This window comes from Schistocerca cancellata, chromosome 4, assembly GCF_023864275.1.
Source record: "Schistocerca cancellata isolate TAMUIC-IGC-003103 chromosome 4, iqSchCanc2.1, whole genome shotgun sequence".
NCBI lineage: Eukaryota > Metazoa > Arthropoda > Insecta > Orthoptera > Acrididae > Schistocerca > Schistocerca cancellata.
This window is the reverse complement of record NC_064629.1, coordinates 218,019,840-218,043,220: the sequence shown is the minus strand read 5'-3', so window position 1 is coordinate 218,043,220 and position 23,381 is coordinate 218,019,840.

The window sequence follows — 23,381 nt, the reverse complement described above, 5'->3', positions numbered from 1 at the left end:
GCGTGGGAAGCGAGAACGCTACCGCACGACCACGAGATGCGGGCGGCCATGTTTTTCATGGAGGGGTCTTGCACCCTTTGTTGTTTTGCGTGGCACTATCACTGCACAGACCTACACTGATGCTTTAAGCACCTTCTTGCTACACACTGTTGAAGAGCAACGCGGTGATGGCGACTGAATCTTTCAACACGATCGATCACCTGTTCATAATGCACGGTCTGTGGCGGAGCGATTACACGATAATAACATTCCTGTAATGGACTGGCCTGCACAGATCCCTGACTTTAATCCTATAGAATACCTTTGCGATGTTTTGAAAGGGCGACTTCGTGCCAGACCGCACCGTCCGACATCGATACCTCTCCTTGGTGCAGCACTCCGTGAAGAATGGGCTGCCATTCCCCAAGAAACCTTCCAGCGCCTGACTAAATATATGCCTGCGAGAGTGGAAGCTGTCATCAAGGCCAAGGGTGGACCAACATCATACTGAATTCCAGCATTACCGGTGGAGGGCACCACGAAATTGTAAGTCATTTTCAGGCAGGTGACCGGATACTTTTGATCACATAGTGTAAATTCATAGCAGACGTTTGCTGAAATACTTCAGATATCATAACTATGTTTTAATCCAAATGAATTTTGAAACTGCAGTCATTAAATGACTGACAGCTTCTTTTCACAGTAATTACTGAGATATGTTGTGTATACCTGTGGTGTCTGTTCTTTCGGACATGTTCGAATGAAGAGGCATGACACATTTAAATATATACCCCTTGACGCCAAACAATGATACCTTGTGCAAATGCTCTGTTCATTCAACCGCTTGCGGGAATCAGGTGACACTGCGAGTAGTGAGGATAAGGGACAGGGGACGTTACTTACGCGCATATGGGAATTCGGGTTCGACAGGAAGCATGCTCGGATAGCTAAAGTTGTTAAGGGGATCGCTCGCGGTAAGTAGAAAACCCGGGTTCGAGTCCCGAGGTGGCACAAATTTTCACGTCACAGAATTGGATTTATCTCAATGCCCGGAAGGAGATGATGTCGAACTTTCCCTTTCAACAGAACTGTAGTAATTTCTGATGCTAATATTGTAGTTATAAAAGGAATTGAAAGGCGCCTCATTCTTCTAAATCGGATTAGGAGTTTCGGAGAAATAATGGAACTATGGATTTACCTATTCTGAATATGAAACACACTGCTGTCTCGTGTGGAAATTAGGGATTTCTTACTGAAATAAGGAAGCGCGTCACGTCAGATAAGGAGGAAACAACGTGTTCCACCGCCAAGGTATAAGAGGGTCACAGAAAAATGTAGCTTTCATTCTGTCTCTGGCGTTCACATATGCTGGTTAGCAAAAAAACAGATATATTATTCAAAAACCAACAGAAAATAGACGTGCTACCTTTTAACAGAGAATGTAGAAGGAACGCAAAAGGAACAGTCGAGTTTTACGCACAAAACTATCCCGACAGTTGGTGTCCACAAAGAGTGACAAATCAGCGAATTTGCAAAAAGATGGTTATTGGAAGAGCACTAGAATATAGAGTATGGTGCAAGCTTACGAAGAGCGACGAGTACGAAATACAGGCAGTGGACGAAAACATTGAAATACCACAAACACAACACATTACCATGAATAATACACATTTCAGTTATCTCGGAACGTCCAAATACAGATCCAGTATGGTCTCCAGTTTGGGTCTTAAACCATTCTATATGCAAAATAGTAGCAAGTTCCGATAAGGATGATGAAGGTGGATAGCTATCACCCACCGTTTTATCAAAAGTAGACGTAGATCAGAAAGGTTCAATAATACTGAGATCTGGTCACGGTGGTGGCCAGGAGAAATGCGACAGTTGATCCTTATCTTTACAAAGCCAATCCTGGACGATGAAAGCTTTGTGAATAGAGGCCCTGTCATCCTGAAACATACCATCATCACTGGAGAACAAACACTGTTTCATAGGATGGATATGATCAGCCAAAATGCTCACATAATCCTTGGCAGTAAAGTGATCTTGCAGAGTACCTGTGGGTCTCACGGAATACCACGATATTGCCGGCCAAATCTTCCCTGAGCCCCCGTCTTTGGCGGTCGGATGGATACTCGGTATAACTGTGCAGAGGAACAGATACGAGGTACTATCACCAAATTCGCAGTTCTTCAAATGTGACGTTGATGCAGACATTCTCTTCACGGACGAAGTTCCCATGGATTATAGTCCCCCACAACAGCTGTCATCTCATGTTGTAACATTAACTGAATGGGCTAGTCATTGGCGGTTCCGTATACAATCACTATGCAGCACGTATCGTTTGTGTTGAGGAGACGAACTGCAGCTCGTTCATAGAGAGTCAGAACTCTTCCACACCTGTGCAAATCCCTTCCTCAGATCAGCTGCCTATACGGCTCTTGAAGCACCTCATATAGAGTGCGCCACCACGCTGTCAAGTATGTGAGGCAGCCCGTAGTATCAATATCGCCTGTTAAATATTTAGTTAATGATGAAACTAATTTATGGTTGTGTTACTTTTTTATATTCATTTCTATTTTCAGAATTTTTCTTCTTACAAGCCATAGAAAGTGCGTTGTTTTTCAGCTCTACCTTTTTGTGTAACCATTCATATAATTTTCAGGGAATACGCTTTCTTTTCTGGACTGTACTTCACGTTTAGACACTAGTGGAGTACATTTCGTAGCTAAGGTGTGTCGCCCATTCATTTAGTATTTTCTACGAACTTCATTGCTTTCTTCAGCCTATTATGATTAATATTGTCAGTGTCCCCCACTGTCGCAGGCACTCGTACTTTGTATCCAGTAACGACGTCTAATCTCCAGGCGTGCTAGGCCCGCGCCACACTGCAGTTGCTTTGCTCATGCCTTGCTAGTTTACTGGGAAACACTGAAGTTCGCTTCACTGTAATTGCTTTGGTCCGGCGAATTCTGCAACTGTCGATACCACCGGTGCTCGACCGCTGCCCTTAATTTCCACCTATTGTCGTCCTTCATGGCGAAGCCTTTAGCAGCTCCGTTGATTATTGTAAGTACGGCTAACATCAGCCTTATTCGCTGAATATTTACATTAACTTAACTGGATAATTTGTTCCTGTCTGCTATTTAATCACACTACATGCCTACGTAATACGTTGTATGTGCAACGGGAATGGTTTCACACAATCTTTAAAGCATTCAGTAAAATACTTCCAACCTGACAAATATTTCCATCTTCGGTGGCGCAAGCTGAGCTGATAGTGGAATAATTAGGAATAACTCTGTCATTAGCTCATACGATGACGTTACATTCACGGATCGTAATATCGCTTAAGTACCTTATTATTTTGTTTATTTCACTGATAACGCTCCCCTTGTTAGACCAACTATTTAATTTTCATATCTTGGTTATAATGTATCATTTTTGCAGCTATCAAGAATTCTATTTATTCTTTTTTAAGGTTTATTCAGGTGCAGATTCTCCAAATTCACTTAAAATCAAAAATTTAAGTAACTCAGCTCGATCCATTTCTGAATCGGCCGCCTCCATCGCTTAGTGGTTAGCGTGGTGAACTGCCATACGAGGGGTCCAGGTTCGATTCAAGACGGGGTCGGAGATTTTCCTCTTCTCGGGAACTGAGTGTTGTGTTGTTATCGTTGTCATTTCATCCCCATCGATACTCAAGTCGCCAAGTGGCGTTAACTAAAAAGACTTGCACCATGTGACCGGCCTCCCCGCAGGCGGGGTTCCCGGCCAAGCCACATGGACGAAATTATGAGGGGAAGGTTGGATTGTTGCAATAATTATTGAAAGCTTTCGTCATTATAACAGTTAAAAGGGGCAGTATGTTCCACTTTCATGGTATTAATGTGTAGTTTGTGCCACAGTTTGTTGCCAGATGCAACCTCTCTTAATTTTTGCACTGTTGGGACTTTATCGCTCTTCCAATGCTGAAGGAGTCCCCCGTGTACATTTCTTTCTTTATCCATTGCAGTTCCCCTCATTCCTTCCGACCTATGCGAGTGAAATAAATAACTAGGTCTGCAAGCTTGTTTCAAATGCACTCCATCAGAGCCAAAGGATATTGTAGTGTACCAACATAACTTCTTCCAGATTTGAGGGAGATTCAGAGAGGTTGCCTTGAGTAAGACAACGGTCAGCTACCCATGTGTAAACCGCAGGTGGCAGAGTGTTCTTCCTCCCCCATACCTCACAAAGTTTGAGGTAGGATAATACGCAAATGGGAAGCGACACTACCGCCTTATTAAGGACTCTGGTTACACGTGTGTTTAATATTTTTAAATTGATTGTCGTGTTCTATGCGACAGATATTTTCTATATTCTAGGACCTGACACGAACAGAGTTTTGGAACATTCGTATTTCTCACTGACGGCGATCCTCTAATTTGTTTTCAGTATTATTGCTATGTACTAAGGGCGTTCAATAAGTAATGTAACTTGTTTTCTCGGTCAGTTTCCGTTGAAAAATGTGGAATTAGATTTGGGACCGTGAAATATTCCCGCTTCAACCTCTGTAGTTTCATGAAGTTCCGATAGGTGGCAGCGCTATACGTAGCCTTCAAAATGGCATCTGTAACGGAGGTGTGTTCAAGCCAGAGAGCTTGGCGGAAAACCAGTGCATCACAGGTATTCATAGGCGCTTTCTGAATGTCTGCGGAAACCTGGATGTGAACAAAAGCACAGTGAGTCGTTGGGGCAAGCGTCTGTCATCATTGCAATAAGGTAGCGCAAACCAGCCCCATCTCCAGTGTGCCGGTCGGCCGCGCTTAGCTGAGACCCCTGCAGTTTTGGAACCTGCAGACACACTCATTCGAGATGATCGACGGATCGTAATCAAACACTTCACTGCCCAACTGGGCGTCTCTGTTGGTAGTGCTGCCACACTCGTCCACCAGCTAGGGTACTGAAAGGTGTGTGCCCGCTGGTTTCCTCGCCGTCCAACAGAAGAGCACAAAGAGCAACGAAGGATCATTTTTGTTGAATTGTTTGCGCCTTACTAGGCTGATGGTGACAATTTTTTGTCGAACTTCGTCACAGGTGATGGGACATGGGTTCATCACTTCGAACCGGAAACAAAACGACAATCAACGGAGTAGTGCCACATCAACTCTCCTCCAAAGAAAACGTTCAAGGCCGTACCCCCAGCCAGTGAAGTTATGGCGGCGGTCTTCCGGGACTCTCTAGGGGTTATGCTGTTTTATATCTTCCCTCATGGTGCAACTTTCAACTCTTAAGTCTATTGTGTTACCCTCAGGAATTTGTAGAAACGACTTCAGCACGTTTGTCGCCACAAAAATGCAAACGAAGTTCTCCCTCTCCTGAGAGGAGCTCACGAAACTTCATTGGACTGTTCTTCCTCATCCACCCTACAGGCCGGACCTCGCACCTTCCGATTTCCATCTGTTTGGCCCAATGAAGTATGTACGTGGATGATGGGGAATTTACTATTCAGCAAGACGTTGGCGCCGACGTCGATCAGCAGAGGGGTACCTTGTGGGCATAAGGCCTTCACACTGAACGGAGATTATGTTGAAAAATATGTTTTTTTATCCAAAAGAGTAGGGAACAATATGGTGTTTTGGAATCATGAGTACCCTAACCTGCTTTCAGAAAAAATGTGTTGCATTACATATTGAACGACCCTCGAACCTGTCTATAGATATTGTTCAGTATATATAGAAACAAACAGCAAAGTGAAGCAGACACAAACCCTGAATTTCACATCTCACCGTGGAACATATCCGCATGGTTGAAGTACTGGAAGCTAATTTCAAATTAAGGTATACTTGCGGGTTTGATGGCTACCGGTTTAATACAAATAAACAAATTCCTACCAGAATGTATGAAACCTAAATAATTCGTGTCCTCGACTGAAAAATATCTCACAAATACTGATATTTCGCAGGGCCATGGTAGCTGCTTCACATACATTTCTATTTACAAAATGTCTCTCGTGTGATATATACAGTGATGGAAAGACTACTCCAAAAGAAGGCTTCCGCAACAGAAGGATATACTTGGGAAAAAGTGAGTGTTCCGGTACATCCCAATTAATCTAGTCGTTAAGATTTTGTTTAATAGTTTTGGGTGATGGTGGTTATGGTATGCTTCTTACTGATATTATGTCCAATATTCTTTCCTTCCACGAATTCTTTGCTCGTACACAATTCAGCAGCGAATATATTGCTTATACACACTTCAATAACTTAATAAAGTACATATCTTCCGTGTATTTCGGATTTTGATGCAAGTAAATTCGGAAAATATCCTCTGTTTATTTATTGGAAGGAAGTAGTATAAGTATTGACGTTTGTGATTTGCCAAAGCACAGGATGTACAAAAACTATGTTTGGAAGAGATAAGAAGAAACATTTTCATATGTGACGAAAACGTCACAGGTGAACTGTTTTCCCGCTAGGCTTTATGTGTGTGTGTAGGTTCTGACGCTAGTGATCTTCAGAGATGGTCTTGAAGTGTTATGTGATCAATGTTGTTTTAGAAGTATTGCCTCACTCCAACGGAATTCCTTTTCGTGGTGGTGGATTGGGGGGGGGGGGGGGGGAGAGGAGTTTACAGCATTTCATGTAAGAGAGACCGAAACGCTCACCAGAAGAGCTTGTATCCCCTTTGGCTGAAGATGCTGTCTTATTCGTGGACCACCTAGTTGCTCTGAGCGTGTTAGACAAGCATCAGACGCAGATGCTAGTTGTACATTGCTATAAAAGAACGACATTTTCGGTAACATCTCGAAACTAATATCCATCGGGCGGCAATTCGAACACTGTCTCTGACCATCAGCAGCGTCGAAGCCTTCATGGATCCCTAGGGGGGAAATGGTGCAAAAATAGTGTTTCTCTTATTTCCTCTGAACATTTTAAAATTTTGCATACCTAGTTCTTTTTATGCCAGATCACGAAATTTTTGTAGGTTATCAAAGGATTTCATGAATGATAGAGTTCTGAGACTTTTAATGTCGGAATGTTGAAGACGAACGAAGGGATAAAATCGATTGTTGGCATTAGCATGACTAGAGAGGTTTCACGTACTATCTTGTACGATACGGTACATTACAGACTAGAGCAGATTTTGTGCTCGTTGGGTTTAACTTAGAAGGTTTCGGCTACTGATGATTTATTTTATGGCAAGAGAAGTAGCAATCAGTTTATCATTGTAAACCGGAAGTTTTAAAATGCTGAGACAAATCATTAATAATAAATGATGTGGCACGTTAAGTTGTGCAGGACAACACTCAACACACAGCCGCGAAAATTCAGTAACTCTTAACAAGTATAAAATGAGATTTGTCCATCCATCTTCTGTTCAAGCCTTATTAGCTTCAAAAGGCACCTAACGCGCTAGGGATCCATCTTTTCCCATTATCTGTCAACCTCCTCCCCTAACCCGCGGAGACTGGCCTAAACTGCGACTTAGCAGTGCACATTTCGCTAAATGGCACCACAGTTCACGCTCAGTAATATTACTGTCAGGTATGTTGGCAATTTCAAGTCTGTGGAGTATTCCTCAGACCATTTAGACATGATATGAGAGCGATGGAGTGCTAAACTGTCTTGCTGATGGTAAATGTCAACTGCAAGTTTGTTGTTGGCCAGTGGTAGTCGACCTGGTCCCTACCGCCCACTAACGGGCGTTCCAGCTTTCATGGTGGGCGGAAAGCGGTAGCTGATTTAAAAATATTTTCATTAGATTTTCGTGATAAATCACCAGTGCTGTGGAGCTCATGGGCCGTTAGAAAATTTTACTAATAGAGGAGATACAAAAGAGGGCAGTAAGTAAAACATTTCTCTTCATCCGTCCTTGCTAGGAGAGACAATAGGACGACAGCTTATATATATAAAACAAAACTAAACTGCGCCTAACGGTACCGACTGGCCGCCGTGTCATCCTCAGCCCCCAGGCGTCACTGAATGCGGACATGGAGGGGCATGTGGTCAGGACATCGCTCTCCCAGCCGTATGTCAGTTTAAGAGACCGGAGCCGATATTTCTCAAGCAAGTTTGCCTCAAAAGGGCTGTGCGCCCTGGATATACCGCAGTATACACTACTGGCCATTAAAATTGTTACACCAAGAAGAAATGCAGATGATAAACGGGTATTCATTGGACAAATATATTATACTAGAACTGACATGTGATTACATTTTCACGCAATTTGGGTGCATAGATCCTGAGAAATCAGTAACCAGAACAACCATCTCTAGCCGTAATAAAGGCCTTGATGAGCCTGGGCATTGAGTCAAACAGAGCTTGGATGGCGTGTACTGGTACAGCTGCCCATGCAGCATCAACACGATACCACAGTTCATCAAGAGTAGTGACTGGCGTATTGTGAGGAGCCAGTTGCTCGGCCACCATTGACCAGACGTTTTCAATCGGTGAGAGATCTGGAGAACGTGCTGGCCAGGGCAGCAGTCCAACATTTTCTGTATCCAGAAAGGCCCGTAATGGACCTGCAACATGCGGTCGTGCATTATCCTGCTGAAATGTAGGGTTTCGCATGGATCGAATGAAGAGTAGAGCCACGGATCGTGACACATCTTGAATGTAAGGTCCACTGTTCAAAGTGGCGTCAATGCGAACAACAGGTGACCGAGACGTGTAACCAATGACACCCCATACCATCACGCCGGGTGATACGCCAGTATCGCTATGACGAACACACGCTTCCAATGTACGTTGACCGCGATGTCGCCAAACACGGATGCGACCATCATGATGCTGAAAATAGAACCTGGATTCATCCTAAAAAATTACGTTTTACCATTCGCGCACCCAGGCTCGTCGTTGAGTACACCATCGAAGGCGCTCCTGTCTCTGATGCAGCGTCAAAAGTAACCGCAGCCATGATCTCCGAGCTGATAGTCCATTCTGCCCCCACCCCCACACCCCTCACACAATCATATCCTGCCATCGGTTTACACCTACTTGTACTGTGCCTGATTACCTGACACGTCCAGGTGATCTTTTTCTATTCGTCGGCTGTCCATTTGCTGTCTTCAGGAGCTCATCTTAAACTACGAGTTATGAAACTACGGTGAGCACAAGTACACGTGTGGGCAGTTGGCTCCTATACGTCAGGGTGAAAAATTGGTTCTGAATGATATCGCCATTTTCAGTCACTTTTGCTCAGTATTCGTTTGGTATATACACTGGTATCCAAAATTAAAGTAACAAACCGTTTTTTTTCCTGTCCTGTGTCCAATTCATGATATAGTGTTTACCGGGTCGTCCCACATCCACATCCACAGTCACTGTGTACACAGTAACAGACAGTGCAGTATGGCATAGAAAAGACGCCTGCCAGACTCTGCGGTGGACGGCCATAGGAAAAATAGAAGCAGGACAGTCGCAAATTGATGTGTCCGATGGCTTAATGTGAATCGTCCTGTTGTTTCTCGGTTGTGGCAACAGCTTATAGAGACCGAAACTGTATACCGAAGAGCAGGGCAGGGTCGACCACATGTGACATCAGAAATAAAGGATCATTATTTGGCTGTGAGGGGACGATGGCATTGCACGACAATTTGCATCCAACCTCGCAGCGTCCCCTGGACGTGTTGTATGGAGACAAACGGTGTACAGAAGGCGTCGGCAGAGTGGCCTTTATTGTCGGAGACCTGCTGTATGTCTACCTCTGACGCGTTTTCACAGGTGGAAAGTCTAGAGTGGAATCGTCGTTATGCAACCTGGACGGTCGAAAAGTGGGCAAATGTTCTTTTCACAGGTTAGTTCCGATTTGGTCTGGAGAGTGATTCTTGACTGATTCGCATCTGGAGGGAACGTGAAACACGCATCAGGACCCAAAAATTGCGGAAAGAGACCGATATCGATGAGAGTCCCTAATAGTGTGAACAGGGATTATGCTCATCACTCGAACAACTCCTCATGAAACTGTACGTGTGAATCAGCAAGGTTCAACTGCTGTCAGGTATGGCGATGCGATCTTGGGACCTCCTGTGTGGTTGTTGCGAGATGCTGTGGGCCCAGTCTTCGTACTGATGGACGATAATGCTCGACGTTGTAGAGTACGGGTGGTTGAAGTTTTCTCGGAAACGGAAGATACTGCACGCATGGCGTGTCCTGCGTAGACGGGTTGGATCACGTTATCATCCCCCACCCACTCTCCAGGACTTGCGAGCAGCTCTGCAGGAAGTGTGGGCGTTATTGCTTCAACATGACATTGAAGACATCATTTACAGCATACCCCGTCGTTGTCAGGCCTGTATTTCCTCCAGAGGTGGCCACACCCCATAATCAGCAGTATAACCAGTTGTCGGAATGTGTGTGCAAGTTTAGAACATTTTTGTCTATTGTCATGCATTTTGCGGTTGTTTACGTTCGGTATTCTTTACATTGGTTCAAATGGCTCTGAGCACTATGGGACTTAACCTCTGAGGTCATCAGTTCCCTACAACTTAGAACTACTTAAACCTAACTAATCTAAGGACATCACACACATCCATGCCCGAGGCAGGATTCGAACCTGCGACTGTAGCGCCTAGAACCGCTCGACCACTCCGGCCGGCCATTCTTTACATTGTTTCTACTTTACTATTAATATTTATACTTTTTCGGCAAAATAAAAGCAACCCAGCAAAATTTCCTTTTGTTGCTTTAATTTTGGACACCGGTGTAGTTTACTGCACAGTGGCCGGCTGTTACAGTCAGCGATTGTCGACAGCAAACCACGCCGTCTGCAAATTTTTGACCATGGCGGTTCACTCTACCGGCAGCTGTTTTCTTCGAATAGAGATATTCATGTTACAGCCTTTACACAATAGCACACGGAAAACCCAACGCGTACAGATCCTTAGAGTTTTAGTTTCCGGGCCGCTAAAATGAGGACGTAATCAAATCTACTGATGTCTTCTGTTTGTCCATGACAACCATACGAGACGCTGGAGTATTGCATTTACGATAGCGACACGAGTATTTTTTCACCAACACTGCAGTCATATGTAGTCCAGCCAGTCATATCTGAAACCTACCGGGAGTCCTCAACGCTCGTAGGTGTGCATATTCCCACGGCAAAGATTTAGAAATAAAATTTTTGACAAGCGGCGAGCAGTTATTTAGTAAAGTTATTTAAGTACTTCAGCAAGAGCACTGAGATCGCAGACGATGGCTATAGCTATGGATCCACATGTCTCATTGAGTATTTTGTCTGTTACATTCGTAGTTTTTCACACACATCTCATGCGGTGAAATGCAAATTGTAGGCAACACTAGATACGGAGTCCCTGCCATCAGTTGTATTTGACACGTCACTCTTGTATAAGCATCCAGCAATTTCGCAATTGCAAGACTCTTTTTCTTCAGTGTTCGAGTGTACTTTCCTCTACTAACCGTATTATCTTTTTTGTATTGGAGATTGTGAATGTTCAGTTATTCCATACGCTATAAAAATGGAAAGAATTAAAACCAAGGAAAGACAAAGCTTCTTTAAATATTTCATCATTATGGTACTTAAACTTAATTCTCTGCGTAAATACTGGCTCAATTATTTGGCGCACATATGTGGTAAGCTGTTTAAATCATATATATATTCTGAAAACGAATGTCTGCATTTCTATTGTCTCAGCTACCCCTAGTATTCATTACACTGTGCTTTTGCTACGGATGAACCTGTCTACTAAAACCTCTAATGTAGCCATTGCTGATGGCTGCTATAGGCTCTGTCTGAAATGCATTTACTACGAGGCTCTCTTGTGCCAGTCCCCCAGTCCCACGAAATGGGATTCTAGCGGCGCAGCAGCGGCGCAGTGCAAACTATGCTGCACACAGAAATTAATTATCGAAAACACACCGGACGCATATCTGACTGGAAGCTGGCTGCTTCCCATCTCGCAGTCGATTTCACGCAAATCTCCCGTAGGCGCCAGAATGTCATCCTGGCAATGTGTCACTGTCACCAAAGAATGTCAATTCTCAAGCTCTGAAATTTCATCATCAGATGAAAAGTTTGCCTGCGCACGCCGAGCTCTTCCAGATACATAAGCGCTGTTCTTGTCGCCTCCACCTTGCCTCCATATTCACACGTGCGCTCATTTTCATGCCCTGCTGGCCACAAGTGTTGATTTCAAAAATAATACATGATGATTATAATTAAAGCGCAGCTACCCATTGAAGTCCAGTGTGGGCTGTAATTATCGTGTGGCAGCGAAACATGATAGATATGTTAATGCGTTCATGCGGACCCAATTTGCGCTGAAAAAAAATTAATTCCAATTTTGGCCACCAGGTGCGAATCTGGCGGTCTACAGCATTTCGTCGTCGTCCGGTGCCCATAGTGAACAACTTGTGTAAATGGCAGTTACAATAAAATCAACATTACGCCTTCCTCTCTTGCTTGGCCTTTTCTGACCACGTCCAGTTCTGAAACAGTTCCATATGGAAAAATTTCTATTTGTCTTTCCTGCATTGACAGTGCCAGATTTTGAGCTGGTGGCCAAAATTAGAAGTCATTTTTTACGTCGTAAATTGATTCTGTATTTATATATTAGAATATCTGCCACGTTTCGCTTCCATAAGATGATTACAACCCACACTGGACCTCTGTGAGTAGCTGCACTTTAATCATGACCACCTGGCATGAGTAACGTTCATTTTCTATCGGGTAGCTGACTACTTAATTTGATGAAAACGAAGGAGTTAAGACTTCAGGTAGAGTCAAAATAACAACATAGTAGCGGTTGTAAACCAAATTTATGGTACATATATACAAAAGTGTGCTGTTTCCGTTGTTGCATATAAGCATATGTGTTAATAAGATATTTACTCTGGCTTTATAAGAGCTAATTCCGATTTGCAAAGGATGAAAATGGGCAGTTGAATTCAAATACGGCCTCACTTTTCATGACATCCATATGAAGGATGTCCTAAAATTCCAACAATAAATTAATATGTCGAGACAACGTCTAGTGCACGGTCCAGCCACATTAATGTGTCCACCTGTCAGAAGCCTGATGAACCATCTTGTGCAGCGCACAGCTGCAGAAATAGTGCCACTGAAGTTCTAGAAAGTATCGAAAGGTATGTGGAGCCGTGCCGACTTCAGAGCAGTGGCCGGATGCACTAGGATCCATGGAGCGAACAGTCCGGTCGAGGCGGTCCCATTGATTCTAAATTGGGTTTAAATCTGGGTAGTTTGGTGGCCAGGGGAGTACGGTAAACTCACCCTGGTGCTCTTCGATCCACGCACGTACACTGTGAACTGCCGCGCGGGATTAGCTGATCGGCCGGCCGGGGTGGCCGAGCGGTTCTAGGCGCTACAGTCTGGAACCGCGCGACCGCTACGGTCGCAGGTTCGAATCCTGCCTAGGGCATGGATGTGTGTGGCGTCTTTAGGTTAGTTAGGTTTAAGTAGTTCTAAGTTCTAGGGGACTGATGACTTTAGAAGTTAAGTCCCATAGTGCTCAGAACCATTTGAACCATTTTTGATTAGCCGATCGGTCTAGGCGCTACAGTCATGGACTGTGCGGCTGGTCTCGGCGGAGGATCAAGTCCTCCCTCGGGCATGGGGGCGTGTGTTTGTCATTAGGATAATTTAGGTTAAGTAGTGTGTAAGCTTAGGGACTGATGACCTTAGCAGTTAAGTCCCATAAGATTTCACACACATTTGAACATTTTGAACACTGTGAACTGTGTGACACGTTGCACTGTCCTGCTGGTAGCCGCCTTCGTGCCGACAAAAATCAAACTGCATGTATGGGTGGATATGATCCCCAGGGGTAGATGCATACTGGTGTTGATCCATTGCACCTTCCTGAATGACGAAATACGCAGACCGTAACGCTTGCTGCTCCGGCCTGAACCCATCCGACGATTGTTGCAGGGCCATGAGGCCAACAGCCATCTGTCTGATGGAGCATAAAATTTGATTCATCTGAAAAGGCCACCTGCTGCCACTCAGAATGTCCAGTTGCAGCCTTTGTTGCCGATAAACAGCAGTCAGCACGGGTTCATCAACTAGGCGCCAGCTGCGGAGCCCAATAAGCAGCAACGTGTCATTGAGGGGACACTGTTGGTAGACCCTACATTCATCTGGCCGGTCAGTTGCAGGTCTGTTCGCCCGTATACATCTCCACAGTCGTCGTTTTGGATAGCGCTATTTTGCCATTCATTGTGTACTTTAACCACGGCCGCACCCGAACAGGTTACAAACTTAGCTGTTTCGGAAATGCCTCCATCATTGTCCTGAAAGACGATGATCATGCCCTTTTTGATGTCAAATACATCGCTCCGTTTCCGCATTACGACAACGACCGTACAGTGACTGGACTGTGTCAAATGTTAGAGTCTGCTATTTAAGATAAATGTGAATCAATAGATGCTAGGGAATAAAGAGCACAATACAGTTTACACGAAGATTTCACTGCGAAATCTTGTACATAAAGGGTGCTGCATTTTTTAAGGGCTGGTACCAAAAACTGAATACGGAAAGTACTCCCCCCATAATGTTGGAGCGTTTTATTAAGATTATGTGCTCAAATTTCTTTACTGCGAATGAGATGTGAATCACAAATTCGAAGCATAAACGATACAGCAGTCAAAGAAGTGGATGGAGGTCGATCGCCCACCATCCGAACGGTCCGTGTATAATTATGTGCTGGGAACTGAATGGAGAGTATTTTCTGGGATACAGAAGAAATTCTACGTATGATTACCTATTAGCTGGTAAAATTTGACTTGTTCTACTAAAAACTAGTTATTCTCTAAATCAGTAAATGTGTTCGATTGGAAACTCATTGTTTGTCAAAATCCAACAAATAAAATTCCAGAAAAACACAAATATGACCTACGACTAAGACGGAAGCGTGCGGGAAAGCAATGCCTCTGAACCTTTTTTGTAAAAAACCTTCACACTTTTAAATAAAACAAGTGCCATTAATACTCTATATATTTATTCTTCACGTCTATATATTTTCAGCCTTCAGTCGCTAGAGCGTTGCGAATTGTCGCACCTAACATGGTGGTGTGTAATGTATCTGTATCGCTGAGTAAGAAACAGCGTGCTGTAATCGAGTTTATAGTGCGAAGAGTTCGGCCACACATCGAGCACCTTCTCCTTCAGCTTGAGAATACCAGACCACACACGAGCGCAGCGAAATCTGCAACAGTCCACCGCCTTGGGTTCATTGTCATCCGTCACACTCCATACTGTCCCAACTTGGCCCATTCAGTTTTTAAATTCAAATGGCTCTAAGCAGTATTGAACTTAACATCTGAGGTCAACCCTAGACTTAGAAACTACTTAAACCTAACTAACCTAAGGACATCACACACATCCATGTCCGAGGCAGGTTTCGAACCTGCGACCGTAACGGCAGTGCGGTTCCGGACTGAAGAGTCTAGAACCGCTCGGCCACAACGGCGGATCAAAACCTTAAAGAACACCTTCGAGGACCTCACTTCGATAGTGATAGAGCGATGCAAGAAGAAGTGAGGAGGTGGCTCCGTCAACAAAGTCAAACATTCTACAGTGATGGTATTGACAAACTAGACTCTCGTTGGAAGAAATGTGTTCATCGCCAGAGTGACTACACTATGTGATCAAAAGTATCCGGACACCAGGCTGAAAATGACTTACAAGTTTGTGGCACCCTCCATCGGTAATGCTGGACTTCACTATGCTGTTGGCCCACCCTTAGTATTGATGACAGCTTCCACTCTCGCTGGCATACGTTCAATCAGGTGCTGGAGGGTTTCTTGGGGAATGGCAGCCCACTCTTCACGGAGTGCTGCGCTGAGAAGAGGTATCGATGTCGGTCAGTGAGGTCCGGAACGCAGTCGCCGTTCCAAAACATCCCATAGGTGTTCTATAGGATTAACGTCAGGACTCCGCGCAGGCCAGTCCATTAAAGGGATGTTATTTTCGTGTAACCGTTCCACCATAGGCTGTGCATTATGAACAGTTGCTCGATCGTGTTGAAAAATGCAGTCGCCATCCCCGAGTTCCCCTTCAACAGTGTGTAGCAAGAAGGGGCTTAAAAAATCAATGTAGGCCTGTATTGTCATAGTGCCACGCAAAACAAAAAGGGGTTCAAGCCCCCTCCACGAAAAATCGACTTCATCTTAACACCACCGCCTCCGAATTTTACTTTTGGCACTACACTAAGTTTTTCCACTGTTCAATCGTCCAATGTTTACGCTCCTTACACCAAGCGAGGCGTCGTTTGGTAATTACTGGCGTGATTTGTGGCTTATGAGCAGCCGCTCACCATGAAATCCAAGTTTTCTTACCTCCCGCTTAGTTGTCATAATACTTGCAGTGGATTCTGATACAGTTTGGAATTCCTGTGTAATGGTCTGGATAGATGCCTGCCTGTTCCACATTACGACCCTCTTCAACTGTCGGCGGTCTCTGTCAGTCAACAGACGAGGTCGGCCTGTGCGCTTTTGCACTGTAGGTGTCCCTTCACGTTTCCACTTCCCTACCACATGGGAGACAGTGGACCTAGGGATGTTTAGGAGTGTGGAAATCTCGCGTACATATATATGACACCTAATCACCTGACCACGTTCGAAGTCCGTGAGTTCCGCGGAGCGCCTCATTCTGCTCTCTCACGATGTCTAATGGCTACTGAGGTCACTGATGTGGAGTAAATGGCAGTAGGTGGCAGCAGAATGCACCTAATATGAAAAACGTATGTTTGTGGGGGTGAAATAAGTGTAGCTGATGGACTGATCAACAGAGACGCCGGGTTCAACCTCAGCAAAGCCTGGTGTCCAGCACTCAGCCAACTAAAAGCACAGCGCCGACCCAAAGCGACTTCCGCGCCCGACGAAGGCCACAGGACATCTGATGGTCCACAGTTCGCATCCAGCCGCCAGCAGCCCGCCCATCCCCACCTCCATTCCATGCAGCGCCGCGTGCGGCAAGACGCGGGGGAAGGGGTCGGGAGCGATCAGAGTGTAAAGGGGAGGAGATTCAGTGGAGACGCTCAGTCTGCAGGTATTACCTGAAGATGACGGCAAGGAACGCTGTCGAAATATCGTGGTTTGAAAACGACTGCACCTGGCTGGAGACCCGAGTACAGTACAAACACAATTAAAGTATTTTAGCGTTCTGATTTAGTTTTTAGGGTTCCGTACCTCCATCGGTAAAAAACGGAAACTTTATGGTCACTTTGTTGTCCGTCTGCCCCCTTATTCTGAGGAACAGATTTAGGGGTCACGTTGAAATTTACTTCAGATAGTTAGGTCTGCGCTCCGTTGGCGGTGTAAGGAAATTTTAAGCTTCTAAGTCAATGCAATCAAAAGTTACTGTGATTTATACCACATATTTCGCTACTCGCTTACCCTTATGTTAGTGTACGGAATTTTCAGAGCGCGAGTCCTACTCGCATTTGCCTTCTTCTTTTTTTTTTTTCTCTCTCGCAGCTGCATAAAGCTCCTATTTATCACTGATTCATGCTGTGATTCTCGCTGAGAGCTCTCTACTGTACTTTCCTACTGTAAATTAGGTAGCTTTTTTTCCCATCGATACCAAGATATAACACTTTGTTCAAATGGTTAAATATGTGTGGATTCCTAAGGGACCAAACTGCTGAGGTCATCGGTCCCTAGGCTTACACACTACTTAAACTACCTTTAACTAACTTATGCTAAGAACAACACACACAGCAATACCCGAGGAAGGACTCAAACCTATGGCGGGAGGGGCTGCGCAATCCGTGACATGGCGCCTCAAACCGTGCGGCAAGACATACACTTTAAGAACGTGCGGCACGGGCTGACATGTTGCATTATCATTCACTTCAATGCATTGAAATACTCTGATTATTATCCCAAAGCAAGACAAGTAGGGTGTCACGGAGGTCGGCCGAGCAATTTTTTCCCCAACAGGCGTTCCGACGGGAACGTTGTTAACACCAGAAATCGCTCAGAGTCCTGCTGAGCCGCACTGGCGCAGCAATCGTCGCCGCTGCCGCCGTCCGCGCCACCACGGCCACTATAGTATTATCGAGAACCAAGTAATATAAGCACGAATCTACGTGGGAAGCATGACCAAAGAAAGCATCCGAAGTGTCAAACGAAAATAACATTGAGTATGCCGCAAAGGAACGTAATATGAACATAAATGTTCACAATGTGTATATATACTTACTGAAAAGCGTTAACAGCACTCTCAGATATTCTAATACAACATATTCGGACAAACTCAGAGTGATCTGATGTGGAAATGAAATATGATACTAATAATTCACTATTTCGTGAAATATATACAGCACAAGTTTATTACTGTACTAATTAATTAATGCAACTGATGTACAGTATCTTTTACGAAAGTATATGCAGTCATTAGCAAGCGCCTAACAAGAAGCGCTCATCCCAAAATTCGTTTTTACTAAGTTTCCGGTGTTTCTCGTATTCAAAAATGCCAATACTTATAGCAGATTATCACCAATTCATTACTGACAGAGGTTTAGAATACGTGGTTATCGTAACGAAACTTTTATGCACAGTCTCCTTCTTTCCCTCAGTCGTGAACTCTGTCTATCTTACGTGGAGTACTGCTGTAGATACAGAGGCTGAAGTTATCTCCGCTATCGCTTTCAAATCTGCAAAGCGCAAACAGTCTAGCTAGGTCCGAGGCGACTTTAATTTTGATTAACATGTATATTTATATGCTGAAGGGGAAAGAAGATCGTGGTAACTGGATACACGTAAAAAGCAATCGGCGTAAGGGGAGTAGCACTTCAACTTCTTCATCTACATTTCTGGAAATTGAAATAAGAACACCATGAATTCATTGTCCCAGGAAGGGGAAACTTTATTGACACATTCCTGGGGTCAGATACATCACATGATCACACTTGACAGAACCACAGGCACATAGACACTGGCAACAGAGCATGCACAATGTCGGCACTAGTACAGTGTATATCCACCTTTCGCAGCAATGCAGGCTGCTATTCTCCCATGGAGACGATCGTAGAGATGCTGGATGTAGTCCTGTGGAACGGCTTGCCATGCCATTTCCACCTGGCGCCTCAGTTGGACCAGCGTTCGTGCTGGACGTGCAGACCGCGTGAGACGACGCTTCATCCAGTCCCAAGCATGCTCAATGGGGGACAGATCCGGAGATCTTGGTGGCCAGGGTAGTTGACTTACACCTTCTAGAGCACGTTGGGTGGCACGGGATACATGCGGATGTGCATTGTCCTGTTGGAACAGCAAGTTCCCTTGCCGGTCTAGGAATGGTAGAACGATGGGTTCGATGACGGTTTGGATGTACCGTGCACTATTCAGTGTCCCCTCGACGATCACCAGTGGTGTACGGCCAGTGTAGGAGATCGCTCCCCACACCATGATGCCGGGTGTTGGCCCTGTGTGCCTCGGTCGTATGCAGTCCTGATTGTGGCGCTCACCTGCACGGCGCCAAACACGCATACGACCATCATTGGCACCAAGGCAGAAGCGACTCTCATCGCTGAAGACGACACGTCTCCATTCGTCCCTCCATTCACGCCTGTCGCGACACCACTGGAGGCGGGCTGCACGATGTTGGGTCGTGAGCGGAAGACGGCCTAACGGTGTGCGGGACCGTAGCCCAGCTTCATGGAGACGGTTGCGAATGGTCCTCGCCGATACCCCAGGAGCAACAGTGTCCCTAATTTGCTGGGAAGTGGCGCTGCGGTCCCCTACGGCACTGCGTAGGATCCTACGGTCTTGGCGTGCATCCGTGCGTCGCTGCGGTCCGGTCCCAGGTCGACGGGCACGTGCACCTTCCGCCGACCACTGGCGACAACATCGATGTACTGTGGAGACCTCACGCCCCACGTGTTGAGCAATTCGGCGGTACGTCCACCCGGCCTCCCGCATGCCCACTATACGCCCTCACTCAAAGTCCGTCAACTGCACATACGGTTCACGTCCACGCTGTCGCGGCATGCTACCAGTGTTAAAGACTGCGATGGAGCTCCGTATGCCACGGCAAACTGGCTGACACTGACGGCGGCGGTGCACAAATGCTGCGCAGCTAGCGCCATTCGACGGCCAACACCGCGGTTCCTGGTGTGTCCGCTGTGCTGTGCGTGTGATCATTGCTTGTACAGCCCTCTCGCAGTTTCCGGAGCAAGTATGGTGGGTCTGACACACCGGTGTCAATGTGTTCTTTTTTCCATTTCCAGGAGTGTACATTTGAGCTTACAGTATCGAATAAATCTGACTTCTTACCTGAAGTGGGAGAGAAAGTGCTTCGTCCAGCAGTAGGGTGCACCAGACTTCTAACAAAGAAACTAAGTGTACCAAAAGAGAGTAGGAAGTAAAGACTCTTGCTGCTGGATAGTAGTCTTGGTAGGTGTGTAGGTGAAATGATACAGGACAAATTACGAACATTAAACCAAGTCACAAGTATAGTGAATCTAGGTGCATGCCTTTATCAGGTGACAGACAACACAACGAATCTGCGCAATGATTTTAATTAAGAGGATCAGATTACTGTAGTGGGTGGATTGGGGAATAGCCTGGCTAAGGGCAGTAATTACAACGTTAGGGGTGATTTGGACGAAATAGGAGTAGCAATTACACACACAAATGTGAGTTTTGTGGAAGTCCTCCAGCGCCATGATCAGCTCTGAGTTAACACTGCTGTGAGCCATGTGAACACTGAGTTGAACAAGCTGCTGCTGACTGAAACAAAAATCTGACATGAGTGCAGTGCCTGCTGCTTCAGCTGGGAGATAGGAATAGACTAAACACGGCCTACACCTGAATAGGAGTTGGCTGAGCTACTTTCAGGAAATTTACAAGGGGCCACCACCACGCAAAGCAAGATCTTTGTGGTTACTGGTGTCAGAGACGTAAATCCTTAGTTTATAATAGGGATTCGGGCGCCCTATTTTCAAAAAAAGTTAAAATAACAGAAGAGGCCCACATAATACTTAAGAATGAACAGAAAAGTAAGGTTAGCTTTTTTCATTAAATATCGGAGAACTGAGTAATAAGGAGAAAGAGCTTCTTGTCTGTTTGCAAAATTTAGAGAGGTCTGAGAAAATACACGTCTTGTGCCTATTTGAGCACCACATAACCAGAGAGTTAGATAAGTTACATACAAAAGATTGCACTCGTGGAGAACTATTATGTGAAAAGGAGGAGTAGTTACATATATTAAGGCATAACACAAGTTCAAAAAGACTGAGAGGGTATTTTGTGGCAATCAGCTCATAGAAGTGTGTGCTCGTTAATTAACACTGAAAAATAGTTCACCTTTAACTTTATCTGTATATAGATTCCCACTGGACTATTCTGAACTGTTAAATACAAATCAGGATTCCTTACTATGCTGTCTGTCAGGCAGCAGCAAGTAGTTAATAGTCTGTGGCGCATTCAATGTAGATAAAGGATTCTGATAGTAAAATGGTCTCGATACATCACTTCCATCCTACAATTTGATCTCAGTAATTATCATTCCAACGCAGGTGGATAAAGACAGTAGGACGCCAATAATGTTTTCGTTGGTGAAGCTCAAAGCAAGACAATAACTGTTTACCAAGTAACAAATGCCGCATCTGATCATGAAGCACTCTTAGTTAGGATAAATTCGATAGTGCCTTAGAGTATTGACTATTTTAGGTGGAAATCAGTTATAATAATTAATGACTGCAGGACAAATGTTTTTAAGAATAGTTTACAAGATGATATGGGATGAAACTAAATGCAAACATATAATTTAGTCTATTCCATGACAAATTCATATCATTATTTGAAAATAGTGTTCTGCATAAGCTAATCAGAAAGGACATTAAACGGCCTTGAAAAAAAACAGGTATCACTAGAGTGATTAAAGTATCTTTGAAAGGAAAAGGGAAAATATATCTGTTGGGAAGAACAAGAAGAGGTCCTGCAGTAGTAACACACTACAAAAACTACTCAAAATTACTAACAAAGGTTATTAATTATCAAGGAAAATACACATAATCTTACAAATCAGTAATTCTGACAACAGGCTTAAGACTATGTGGACTGTAGTAAAACAAGAGGCAGGTCACCCAGCTACAGAACAGGTTAACAACACTATTGTACTGCTAGGAAGGATTAAATTGATGAGTCACCGGTAGCAAATAATCATTACCGAAATAGAGTAGACAGTGTATTCACGAACAGTTAAAGAGAAAAGTCACAGTAGTATATTGGAAAGCAGCTATCATAAAATTCAGTCCTATGAATACATTACCGACTCCTCTTTCAGAAACTAAGACAATTGTACATGATCTCTAAAATAAAAGGTCATCTGCTTTTGATGGTATTTCCAATAGAGTACTAAAGATTTGTTCCCACATGATAAGCCCAGTCTTATCTGAAAAATGCAATGCCCCAAATTCGAGGCACTCTTACAGAGATATTGAAATATGGCGTTGTTAAACCTGTCTTTAAGGAAGGTGATGGGAGAGAAGTCTATAATTACCGACCTGTTTCACTGCTGATATCACTCACAAAATTTTTGAGGAGTTGATGTATTCTAGAATAGTATCTAACCTGAGCAACAATAATATCCTCAGCAAATCACAGATTAGAATTCAGAAGAGTTACTTTACTGAGAATGCCATTTACATGTTCACAAAATAGCGCCGGTTAGCATTTTCTGTGACCTGTACAAGGCATTTGATTGTGTGACTCACAGTGTTCTCCTAGATGAACTGGAGCTTCATGGGATTGATGCTACAGCCAACCAATGAGTGTCATATCTGAACAAAAGAACGCAGATATTTGTTCTTGGTAATTCAATCAATGTAGTCTGGGAACGTTATTCTGACTGTAGAGAAACCATAGATTGGGTTCCCAATGCTGAATCTTAGATACATTACTGTTTCTGATTTATGTAAACGATCTTCCTTTTAACATGCAAGAAACAGGATTAGTTCAAAAAAATGGTTCAAATGGCTCTGAGCACTGTGGGACATCTGAGGTCATCAGTCTTCTAGACTTAGAACTACTTAAACCTAACTAACCTAAGGACAGCACACACATCCATGCCCGAGGCAGGATTCGAACCTGCGACCATAGCAGCAGCGCAGTTCCGAACTGAAGCGCCTAGAACCGTTCGCCACAACGGCCGGCCAGGATTAGTTCTTTTTGCAGAAGACACTAGTACTGTAATCAATCCAAGCTTACATACAGCAACGGAAGAAACGGTAAAAAAGATTCTTAAAATTGTCATCGGCTGGTTTTCTGCAAATGCTCTCATCTGCAAATTTCAAATGACACAACATATTCAGTTCAACAACAATCATAAGTGCAACACATGTTGAGGAAATAGTAAATAGGGTGGTAACTTCAAAATTCTTGTGTGTCCATATTTATGGGAATTTAAACTGCAAAAAGCACATTTTGGAAACCCTA